The sequence below is a fragment of the Mus caroli genome, unplaced genomic scaffold (assembly GCF_978045245.1).
Source record: "Mus caroli unplaced genomic scaffold, Mus_caroli_1 scaffold_12, whole genome shotgun sequence".
Classification (NCBI taxonomy): domain Eukaryota; kingdom Metazoa; phylum Chordata; class Mammalia; order Rodentia; family Muridae; genus Mus; species Mus caroli.
In genome coordinates this window covers 65,907,925-65,917,939 of record NW_028227267.1, presented here as the reverse complement: position 1 = coordinate 65,917,939, position 10,015 = coordinate 65,907,925, and the positions used below count along the sequence as shown (strand labels likewise).

At 49.3% G+C, this 10,015-nt stretch overlaps 1 protein-coding gene across 4 annotated transcripts in view; it reads left to right on the top strand.

Annotated features, from left to right (window-relative positions):
• The first annotated feature begins 4,059 nt into the window (after positions 1-4,059).
• The window catches only part of Rhobtb2 (Rho related BTB domain containing 2), a 31,973-nt gene continuing 26,017 nt past the window's right edge, over positions 4,060-10,015 (top strand). Inside the window, exons 1-4 of one of the 4 annotated variants that reach the window (XM_085828736.1) lie at positions 4,060-4,134; positions 4,405-4,543; positions 6,666-7,013; positions 7,854-8,010. The gene's annotated coding sequence lies outside the window, so the exon portion shown is untranslated. Of the gene's footprint in view, positions 4,135-4,184; positions 4,304-4,404; positions 4,544-6,665; positions 7,014-7,853; positions 8,011-10,015 lie in introns of those variants that run through there. The other 3 variants (XM_085828738.1, XM_085828737.1, XM_085828739.1) reach the window with 3 other exon arrangements.

Here is a 10,015-nt window from a genome sequence, read left to right as displayed (position 1 = left end):
GAAAAGCAGGACTTGGCACCCGAGGAGAAAACAGAGACAACCCAATTTGTCACCTTGGGGTAAGGAACCGTTTCTCAATTAAGACAGAAAAGCACTACCTGGAAAGGCTGTTTGATAAACTCAACAGCAATTTAATTAAGGATTTCTGTTCTTCCAAAGACACAGGGGGAAGTCCTAAAACTCCTCACCGCCCAGGAGAGCACATTTGTCATGCTTAGAATTGGATAAGGTCAGAGGGTGTGGTGGCATAGACCCTATTCCCAGCACCTTGTCCAGGAGACAAAGGCAGGCAGATCTCAAGAGTCTGAGACCAGTCTGGTCTACATACCAAATTCCAGGCCATCCAGGGCTTTACAGTGAGACTAGAAAAAGAAAGGGGGTGGGGCGAGGAGGGATGGAGGGGGAGAGATGCTTCAGTGTTCACGAGTACTAGCTCCTTGCAAGGCACTGGTGACACTTCAATCCTAGCACTCAGGAAGCAGAGGCAGGGGAATCTCATGAGTTTGAGGCCAGCCTGGTCTACACAGTGGGTTTCAGGACAGCCAGAGTTACACAGAGAAACCCATCTCAAAACATGAGGGGGGGTGGCTAGCTCCTCTTACAGTAGACCCAGGTTTGGTTTCTAGGATCCACACAGTAGCTCACAATCACCTGTACCTCCAATTCCTGAGAAACCAACACCCTTTTGTGGCCTCTATGGGCTCTTGCACATACATGATGCACATATACTCATAGAAGCTCACATTCACATATATTTTTTAAAAAAGACCCGAGAATATATAAGTAACAGAAGACAAGGAAATGATAATGTCAAAAAGTGTGTGTGTGTATGTGCAAAGGACAGAGATGGGCATCTCACAGACAAAGAAACACAATGTACCAAGACATAGGGAAATATTTTTTTGGTCTTGTTAGTAATCGGCAAACCATAGATGGTACAAACTGGGACACCACTATGAACCCCAAAAGAAAGGTCTAAGGTCATATCTAAAAACCCATGTGGAGATGAGAACAGGAAGCAGCTGAAAATTTTATTTTTCATTTATTTATTTTTATTTTTGAGAGAGAGTTCGCTGCATAGCTTAGTTTTCATTAGAATTCAAAAATCCTGCTGCCTTAGCATCTCAAGTACTGGAATTACAGGCACTCACTGTTGTGCCTGGTTGGGACCTTTTAGAAACCACCTGGGAAGGTGCTTTCATCTTCTCTTGTGAAGTTGAACACGCACACTCTCCATCACACAGAAATCCCAAACCTGGTTATTTCCCCAGTGAGGAAGGCTTGAATGTGTGCACAAGAAAGATTAAGCACAAGAATGTCCAAAGAAAAGGAACAGCCCGGTCCTGCTATAGCTGAGGAGTAGCAAAAATGAAGAGCCATAGCTACGAACATAGGGTTGAACGAATAAAACAAGTCTAACATGGTGTATGAACAATAACTCAAAAATTACCAACAAGTAGGTAGTCTGAGAGTATATAGCTCAGTGGCAGAGCATGTGGTGAGTGGAGGACCTGGCTGGGTTCCATGCCTGTCACCCCTGACCCCACCCCCACCCCCACGCCCACACTCACCCAAAAGATGAAGGCAGAAATTAACACAAAGCAAGCAATTTCACATTGCATGTTATTTAGGGGTTCACACACAATACAATGCAAGTGATTTAAAAATCATCAATGAAAGGACAAACCCATATTATATAACAAGAGCTTCTCTCTTGGAGAAGTTAGCAGTAGAAATGGAGGAAGAAGGAGACAGGGAGGCGAAGATGGTAGAGATATAGGAGAATCGAGGATAGTATATAGTTTTTCTCACGAATTATACAGATTACATTATACTGGGGTATTTTTTTTGGTGGGTGGCAGTTATTGAGAAAAGGTCTCTCTATGTAATCCTGGCTGTCCTAGAACTCACTATGTATACCAAAGTGGTCTTGAACTCACAGAGATCTGCCTGCCTCTAACTCTGAGTGCTGGAACTAAAGTGTGTGCCACCACTCCACACTAGGATTATATTATACTTTTAAAGTTGAAAAAGGCCAGGGCTGGAGAGATGGCTCAGCGGTTAAGAGCACTGACTGCTCTTCTAGAGATCCTAAGTTTAAATCCTAGCAACTACATGGTAGCTTACAACCATCCGTAATGAGATCTGACAAAGTAAAAACAAAATTCGAGGCTTTTGGGCCCAGGCTTGGGAGTGTAGCCTTTGTGGCTTAGTGCTCCAGGTACTGGTCATAAAACAGATAGCGACATTCCTCCACCTACCCGCTTCCTGGGTTCAATTCAAAGAATGGCACCCTGACCATTACTGGAACCTGCAATGCAAATGTGCTATCTTTAGGGGCTCTTAGATTGTTAGGGGCTCTTAGAAACTGCCTTGAGAGATAACCTGACACTTGTGACTTTATACTTCCTTGTGACTCTTAACTGGTATTTTTGGTATTTTCCAACAACGCCCTCCCCACCTCCATGAATTGTGGTTTCTTCCTTTAAATACCCCCTTACTCAGCTACTCGGGGCGCCATAGTCCTCTACCCCTGCGTGGTGTATGACCATGGGCCCGAGAACGCTCTCGAATAAAAATCCTCTTGCAGTTGCAGCAAGACCGTTTCTTGTGGGTGATTTTGGGGTGTCGCCTCTCCTGAGTCAGAACGTGGGGGAGTCCTCATGTTGTGGGTCTTTCAACTTAAACCCATAAACCCGCTTGTCCGTGGCATGCTTTTATCTGCTTAAAGGTTTTTTAACTAGGCCTAGGCCTGGGAAATGTATAAGGCAAAGAGGTTTACACCGGTTCACAGTTCGGGGGCTGAAACCTAAGAGTGTGGCGCTGCTGTGTGCTCAGCCTTTAGTTTGGCTTCAGCTTGTGGTGAACACAGAACGGCAGGGGCCAGAGATGGTCCTGTGGTAAAGCGCTTGCTGTGTAATCACGGCAACACGAGCATTGGAAAGCTGGGTGTGACAGTGCATATCTGTAACCCCAGCACTAGACAGTTGCCCCTGGCCTCTGTATGTCCCCCCTAAACATGCATATCACAACACACACACACACACATGCAGAAACCAGGGAAGCTGGGAATGAATTCAGATCTTCCATTTGCCCCCTCCCACCCTGTGGTGGCAGCCATGTCCCTTCCCCCTTCTGTTTTCCAAAATCCCACCCGGGGCCAACCTCTCACATGCTATTCAAAATGAAAGATATATATTTTTATATTATTATAAACATGTATTTTTATGTCACTGACAGAATGCCTCATAGAACACCTTAAGGGAGGAAGCATATATTTTGGCTTTCAGTCCATCATGACAGGGTCCATGGTGGTCGCTGTGTCTGGGAAGTTGGGGAGGATATGGTGCCTGCTTGCCCCCTCCCTTACATACCTTCCCTCCCATCCTGGCCACAATTACAAGGAAAGAACAGAACTCAGGTTTGCGCTGGCCATTGGCTACTAGCTATACCCCACTGGCTACCTCCATAATGAGCATAAGACCCACAGTGTACCAGGAATCAGATACCGATGGAACCAGGGGCTAGACAATGATTTTCAAAGTCCTGTCCCTTGTGACCTACTTCTGCCATCTAGGCCCCATCTCCTAAAGCCCCACAGCCTCCCTCAACAGCATCACCGAGAAGGAGGGCACAGCATGTGCATCTGTGGGGTCAGGTCCATTTGGAAGGGTTCAACCATGCAGAGGCCTTCACCCAATCAGTATTTACATCTGGAGCCTTTGAACCTTTAAGACCATCCAAATGATAAACTGAGGCCCGGAAATCCATTCCCAGAACCCCTCAGACCTGCAACCCTGGCCCCTGGAAGGATGAGGCAGGAGGATTGCTGGAGTTTGAGGACAGCTTGAGCCCTCAGAGACACATACTTAGAAAGAAACCTGGTTGCCAGTTTAAGTTTTCTGCCTTCTGTTTCCTGGGCAACCGTGCTAATCCTTAGCTTTCCTGCTGTTCTCCACCTGTGTGCAGGTAAAACCAGGCTGAACAAAGCCTCCCTGTCCCCACCTGGTTTCTCTGGCCGACTTCCTGTTCCCCACCTCTATCGCCTGGAGTTCAGGTAAACAAAGTAATAACCACTGGTGGAGTTGCTGTTACAAGGCCCAGGCTCTCAGGAAGTGCGGCAGAAAACCCCGGGTGAGTGAAATTCCAAAGCAGTGTGCGTCACCAGGGACCCAGGAGGAGAGGCCAAGTCCTACCAGGAGTCTGAGGGCAGCTGAATAGGGCTCCAAGGGAGGGAGAAGCTAGACCAGGCACTAGGAACACTCACTTGAACAAAAGCAGGAAGTTTATCCTGAGTCTGGAGGTGGGGACAGGTAGGGTGGGAAGGGGTGAGGGTGTAAGAGCAGGAAGCCAGCCTCCAGGCCATGCTTCTGGTAACCAGAGCATTTACCTGCTTTCTCATAGGGATTTGGATCCCAGCCTTAAAGTCCAATGGGCCTGCTGTTTCTTAACACGTCCCCTCCCAACAACCTGGCCCAGTTCACCACTGTCTACCGACCAGAAAGAGTGACAGGCCAGCTGGACCCTTAAGGAGACACAGCAGGTAAGTTTATGCCCCTTGGCACTGTACTGGAGAAAGGGAAAGGGTTCTCTCAGCCCGGCTCCTCCGCTCTTAGTGTTGGTCTCTTATGAAAGGTGACATATGAGGACAAAGAGTGGGTGGCCGAGGAGCCTGGTGCTGGATCTGTCAGCCTGTAGCATCCTTTGGACTGTGGTCCAGCAGCTACCTGCGGGTGCCAGATTAGAATAGGAGACAAAGGACATTTGCTTGCTGTGGATGTCGCCAGCAGAAGTATGGCCAGTATCCAGTGGCCCGCACAGACCTGGGTTCCGTTCTTTCCTTGTGACTCTAGCCAGGATGGGAGGGGAGGTATGTAAGGGATGCGGCAAGCAGACAACATATCATCCCCAACTTCCCCAGGCCATTGACTTCTTATTCATCAAAGGGGCCATAGGTTGGGATGGGCCACATGAACAGCTTGTGATGTTTGGGGCCATCTTGGTCTTCATCTGATCTCTCCTGTCTCTCCTAATTCTTAGAGCCCCTGCCTGTGCCTCACATGCTCCATTGTTTCCAGACTTTGGGATAGATTTGCATCTTCTGACTCTCCCAAGCCCTGGATGGCCTTCCACACTTTGGGAACTCGCAATCCTTTAGGCAATAGAATCTTTGGACCCCAGAAGAAATAGATCAACAGCCCAGATTCTAATTCTTCCCCTTTCCTGCCCTGAACCCTTACAATTTGTTTCTCTTCCCTTTCCCAGCTGACCAAGAGCTTGCAGGCTTTCAGCAAACACCCCCACTCCTGCAGTAGTAGCTGAGTGAGAGGCTCTTTTGCTCTCTAGAAGGGAGAGCACAGAGATCAGGCCTGAGCCTGAGGCTCGTTGGGGCTTGCAAGTATCCCTGCTGGGCAGCCATAGTGGGATACCCCGGACATGGGCTAAGGCAGAGAGGGCCACAGGCCTAGTTCAAAAATCTAGATGGCTAGGAAGGGCTTTCTAAAGCGCCCATTTAAGGATCGCATTGACCATGTTTGCATTCACTTTGGTCTCAGGCACTAAGTTCAGGAATGTGTCTATCTTGTCCTCCTCACCCTAACCCCGGGCCATACTTTCTCTTCTGGAATGTTCAGATCAACAGCTGGTCCTCACTGGCCAAGTGTACACCGAGTTAAGGGCTACAGCCTGGAGAGTCAACTGCTTCATTATACTATGGACTCTGTGAGGGGAGAACGGCTTCCAGTCCCACCCAGAGTGGCCTGAAAGAGGTCCCCAGGCTACAGAGCCTGAAGAGGCTACAGAGCCTACTCCTCTGCTTTCTTTCCCCCTCCAGCCATTGAAACCACACTGACCCTCGATTGTGGCCTACAAAGCTACATAAGATCACACTCCAGAATTGCAAAAAAACGGGGAGAGAGGGCTGGGGGGTGGAGGTGTGTTTGGTGGGGGGGGGGGGGCATCAGCCATTCACCTAGTCCTAGACAAGAAACTGAAGGCCAGAAAAACCTGTAAGGAGTTAGAGCCAAGGCTGGAAGGGAGCCAGGGTTGGGTAGTCTCATCTTGAGGTTCAGGTCATGAACACTGCCTCACATGTGGCGAGCCCCAGACAATCAAAGCTGGGATGTCCTTCTATGGAACAGTCTAGCAGTGGTCCACGAGTCTATTCCTCTACATGGGCACCTGCCCCAGGACATTTGCATCTCACCTAGCTCCTCAGCCTGGTGGGGATCTTTATGCTGACTACCTGCTCTGTGACCCTGAAAGAACCTATCTCCTCTGGAAGCTTCAATTTCCATTTCCTCCTTGGCCAAGGGGTAGGAGGAGAAAAAAAGATGATGATGATGATGACGACGACGACGACGACGATGGCGATGGTGGCTGCGGCGGTTGGTGGTGATAACTCTTTACCGGATTTTAAAATTTTAAACAAGATAGTTCATAAAACACAAAACTGGGCATGTATACTACAAAACAGAATAAGTAGCCATTGTTCTCCTAAACCTAAGTCCCTTGATGACCTGGATTGCTGGCATCCTTGCACTTCATAATCTCTATGACCTCTAGCCCAGCACTGGGCACTAGAAGGAGCTTAGCATGTATTTGGTGAATGAGAGAAAAAGGCTAATGACAGGAATAAGTGGTCAAACAAGCCTTATTATTTGCAGAGAACGTGAAGTAGCAGGCAGCATGCCACGGGTTGCAGAGGCTGTTCATCATCTTGATCTAGCAAGATTGTTTTCGCCCCTACACCACCTCTGCCTGAAACAGGGCTGTTTTTCCTTGGAGACAGCCTGGGTCCAGAACCCATGACTTCATATCTCAGCTCACCTGCTTCTCCATTCCTCACGTCTGCATCTGAGTGACCCAAGCTGGGACTTGGAGTCTCCCTGCAGAGAAAGTACGGCAGGGCCACCTCCATTCCAAGCTCTTCTCAGGGCTGCCTCGACCTTCTACCTGGAGCTCAGGCTCCTAGAGAACTCCCTACTGGCACTTCCAATAGCAGGAGGAAGAGGGTAAGTCTGTGACTGACAGCAAATTTTTCCGAACATATAATAATCCACAGACAACCAAAGTTGGGACACATGCTTCCAGTGGATGGCCTGGCATCTGCCCACAGTTCTCTGCCCAGACAGGTGCCTGGGCAGAGGGCATTGTGTCCTGTCTGTTCCATGGAAAGTCTTCAACTCTGAGCACCAACTCTTTCTCCTTTCTCATGCTCACGTTGAGTCTCTGGACTCCTGAGTCAGCCCTCTTGTGGCTTGGCTCCGTGCCTATGTCTTCTTTCACTCACACAATGCTCCCTGGTATGAGGGGGCTTAAGCCAGTCATGACCACACCCTGCAGGATAAACTTGGTCTGTGACAATCAAAGTGGCCTGTCAGCACTCTCCACACAGCTCTTTGCCCCGGTTCTTGGCCATTTAAAAATCAGCCCTCGGAAGAGTGGGGTCCTAAGGAGGTCAGAGAGGCTACAGCTACTGGATTCCTCTCTGAAGGAACTTGGGGTCAGTAGTCCCTACCCCTTGAGTATCACTCAGGGTTGAGCAATGTCCCTTAGGGTCCCTGGTGTCTTGGCTAGCCACCTTGTAAATTATGTAAAGTGAACCACGTGTGTTTATTACCGAATCTTACAGAAGGCAGGAAAGGGAGCAGGAGGAAACGAAGATAAACAAGAAGAGAAGAGAGAGCAGAGCCTGGGAGGAAGGTGGGTGGAGTGGGTCTGAATGAATCCCAGGCTTTGGGAGAAAAGGGGTCCCCCAGAGCATAAGGTGCTTTTTATTCTCCTGTCAAAGATCAGGGCTAGAGACCCCACAACAGTCCCCCACGTCAACCACCCCATCTTTTTTCCTCCAGGAACAGGAGTCCAGTCACTAATTCAGTGTCCAGGGTATTTATACCACTTCTCTTCCTGCATCCTTAGAGAATGAGGTACCAAGAAGGCTCCTAGTATGGGGCAAAGGCACAAGAAGGCTCTGTGGGCTTCAGCCTGGAGCTCTCCAGGGAGACTCAGGTGAGGACTGTGTGCCCTCCTGGGTGGCCCCAAGCAATGGGACCACCAGCGTTGAAAGCAGCTGCAGCCTTAAACTCAAGATACTTAATGTCATTCAGCAATACCCAGGGGATTCAATTTCATGCTAAGTTGACCTTAGGATGAAGGATGAGCCTCCCAACCAACAACTGACTTCCCAAACTCCATCCTCTATCTTCACTGAAACCAGCCTGGCTGCAGTGTGGTCTGTATTAAGCTGGCCTGTGCCTTTAGAAGCAGAAAGCAAGGAAAGCAAGAATATACGCTCACGGTGGACATAGCTGAAGGTCCAGGCAAATGCTCCTGCCTCTGACACCGAGACTTAGTCTCCCAGCCCCTCCTTCTGCTTTCTGGCAGCTCCGGGGTAAGGGACAGGTCAGAGGGAAGAGATCCAGGCTCTGTTTGCACATCTCCCTCACCTCACCTCCCCCAACCACCACAGACACCCATGGGGAACAGTTGGGGCTTTTAATAATCTTTTTGTAATCTTTTATTTGTTAACAGTTGAGGCTATTTTTTTCCCATGCTGCAAGAGATGCCAGTGGCTCATTAAAAAAAAGTTGTGAAAAACACAAATCTATTTTGGGGTAATCAGCCTCCTTGAAGCCTCACACCCCCAGCTCTATGGAGCTCTGAGGATGGCACCTGCCCTTGCTGGGAAGGTCTGAAGCTTGTGGGAAGCCAAGGGATTGGGGGGGGGGGCTAGCAACACTGGCTATGGGGGACATTTTTGTCCTCTCTTCAACCTTCTTGGACAGAAGCAGAGCCACCTAGCTTCATTCTGGTGGAGCCCTGCCTGCCTCAGGGTGGCTTCAGAACTCTGTCCTGAGAAAGCCACCTCCCAAGAGGCTTGGGTTGGAGCCATGCGACTGCTGGGTATCTTGCTTTGGCATGCCAAAGGGCCTGGCATTAGTGGCGGTTCTTACAGCTCTTGAAAGATGTAAACCATCAAGAGCTCAAATTTCTCTGCTGAATGAAGAGTCATTCCAGAGCCATGGGAGGTATTTAATGAGGTCCTGAATCAGCTGTGGGTAGGAGACCTGTAGGGAGTAGGTGAAGCCTGTGCACGGCCTCTGCCCATGGGGCTGCAGCAGATTGCTAATGGAATCTGCTTGTCATGGTGCACTTGTAGGCCTGCTGCAAGGACCTGAGCCAGCCTTGCATCAAGAACTCTCGCTCATGTTCCCTGTTCTATTACCCCGACCTCCCTGTTCATTTCACCAGGTGATCCCTAGGGCCAAGGTGGACATGAGATTCTATTAATCTAGAGGGTTGGACTCTCAATATTTTATGCTAGGGTCACTCAGTGGCCCTGTGTGGTCTGCTCTGCACAGGGGGATCAGAGGGCTGGGATACAGACAGAAGCTAGGATCCTGTTGTTACCCAGAGACATGAAATTTCAGTGCTGGAAGGGACAGAGAGGTCAGGTAAGGAGAGCGAGGTCAGATAGCCATCCCCTGTCTTCACACAGTGTGGCTTGTACTGTTGTGCCCAGTGGCAGACAGGAGAGATTACTTGAGACAAGGACAGAATGGCTGTAGGTAAAATTGCAGAATCAGATTCGCCTTTCTTCCTACTGTGTGCTAATCCCAGTTTCATCCCTTCCAAAGACTTCCCCTGTCTATTCCCAGTCCTGGTGGCCCTCAACTCACCTGACCTGATCACATCTAGCCTTCCATGCTTAGCACCTGCACTGAATGTCAGTGAACTTTGGAGGTTATGTGGACCGACCCTTGTCTCTGAGAAAGCAAACCCAGAAAATATACTTTTGTCCAATATCATACAGTTCTATGACTGACAGCTGGCAGCTCTTTCTTTGCCAAACCACTCAGCCAACTCAGAGTGACCTGGCCAGACTCCCTCGTAGCTGGGCCCTACGGCTCTCAGGTTAGAATATCAGAACTCTGAGCTGGGGTAGCAGTGGCCATATCCTTGCCCTGGGTAGAGCCTTCCATTTGAGCCAACCGACTTTTGCATGACTCACAGT